This window comes from Arachis ipaensis, chromosome B01 (genome assembly GCF_000816755.2).
Source record: "Arachis ipaensis cultivar K30076 chromosome B01, Araip1.1, whole genome shotgun sequence".
Lineage (NCBI taxonomy): Eukaryota > Viridiplantae > Streptophyta > Magnoliopsida > Fabales > Fabaceae > Arachis > Arachis ipaensis.
In genome coordinates this window covers 31,915,924-31,918,084 of record NC_029785.2, presented here as the reverse complement: position 1 = coordinate 31,918,084, position 2,161 = coordinate 31,915,924, and positions in this window count along the sequence as shown.

Genomic DNA, 2,161 nt, shown 5'->3' with positions numbered 1-2,161 from the left:
CATATTAATCGGCGCAATCATATAAAGATGAAATGATATTATATTACACATAATACTTAATTAGTTAGTTTGGTTCTTTTTCTCATGCTTTATTATTTATTTCCAATAATTTAATCATTCAGCGACATTGTCTTTCCCACTAACCCTTTTCTTGGCCTAAGCGATGTATATATCAACTAATGTTATTACATTATTGTTTATGTGATTGTCTGAATGCTTAGATGCACAGACACTTCATTGATTAAACCTGTGTATGAAGCTATATGAGTGGTTTATTAGTAAGGGAAATTAGGAAGTATGCAAGAGATTTTAACTTAAATTTTATTGTAGTTAATATTCCCAAAAAACTAAAAGATAACTATATATGTACATGCTAGTGATGAAGATTCTCAAAGCATGTTAAGCCAAGGACATTATTAAGTGTTCATTTCTAAGAATTCCAACTAAAGTTGGGACCTTGGTATATATGAAATTAAACATCAAATATTGTAATGTTACAGGCCTACGAACTTATCTTTAACACACATAGACAAAAGAAAGTAATTAAGTCATGTTCCTATCTTCATTCCTGTTGGTTTATAGGAGTCTTATTCACTAACTGTCATAATAATAACTAGATTCGGTTAGTTAGATAGGTTACTAATGTTAATTGGTTAGTTATCTGTAAGTTAAGCTCATCTCTAACTTGTAAGTTACAGAAATTTGTGCATACCTTCTATTAACAAGGTTTAAAGGTTTGTAAATTCTAATAATGTCACGACAAAATTTTTGTGTTTGTAAAAGTTTTTTAATGAAAGTTATTAAAAGATTTCATAGTATATTTTATTTGTGACAATTTCTAAATTTCTCTCTAAATCATTAACAAAAAATTTCCCTGTTATAAGGCTTTTAACTCAATCAATTATAAAAAAAAATTCCCAATCCAAATAAATATTCACTCTAAGTCCATACCAAAAAATAAAAAAATAAAAAATAAAAAAACAAAAAGAGGGCTTTGAAGGAAAGGGAGATGGACCTCTCTAAAACTCTAAAATTCCAATGTTATCGCTACCGCTATTTATCTCCTTGCCACCGTTGTCGCCATTGTCTCATCTATCAACACGTTGCTGGTGGAGTTATGAATGGGGACGAAGTAATCGTTGAGCATCTAAATTCGTTGAACTTTCGGAATAGCATTTCAATTACGATTCCATTCAGATCGTTGAGATAATGCTTTAGATTTCCGTCTCTACATCGTCTTCTATGGTGGGTTTTGTCATTGGTTTTGCTTTTGCACTGGCAGCTTAAAACACTTAGATCATGGACTCGATAGCGCTGGCTGAGGAATAGATCAAGAACACGAGTGAGCGGGAGTCTCTGGAACCTTTGATGAAGTTGCATTTGAAAATATCATATTTTGTGGAACTGATTTTTATGTCGTTCCGAGTAACTGTTGTGAGGATTTGTTCCTAATTTTTTCTTGTTCTTTACTTTCTTCAATTCTTCAATTTTTTCAAAAGATATTAGCTTTTATGTAATTTAATGATATATTTTTGTCAAAATAATACACAATCTTATTTCTTGTGTTCTAATGTACTATTCTCTTTTATAATTTTTTCAGGTCAAGACAAAAGATTTAAGATTTAGTTAAGTTGATTTGATATATTATAAAGGTAAATAAAAGGTAAACAAAGTTAAATAAAAAAAATTCTTATTCTTATTGAAAATTTTGATTTCTTCGTGAAGTAAAAATGACGCTAGAGGCTTACTAATGCAATGGGTTACTAACACAATGTACTTGCTTGTCATGTCAAAGAATGAAGAGAAAGAAATGTTGCAATTCAAAAACCATTTAAGAAGGATAAAGCTAAGAATGAGAAGATTCTAGTGTGAATGCAGTTGAAATAAGCCTTCAATTGTTGCTTCATTTTAGTCGGCTTTCTAACAAGTTAATTGACAAAATAGAAAGAGGAACAAGTATATAATTTGATTTGCTCAAACTTTAGAATTTTCAAATTGGTAAGAATAGATTACTCTGTACGTATGACTTGTTTAGGAAAATTTGTGATTAAATATTGTACTTCTTTATTTCTGTACTTTATCTGGTAAAAACTGCTTGCAATTTTTTTAGTGAAGTATCAATTCAATTTCTATTTATTAGAATAATAATAATATGACCCTT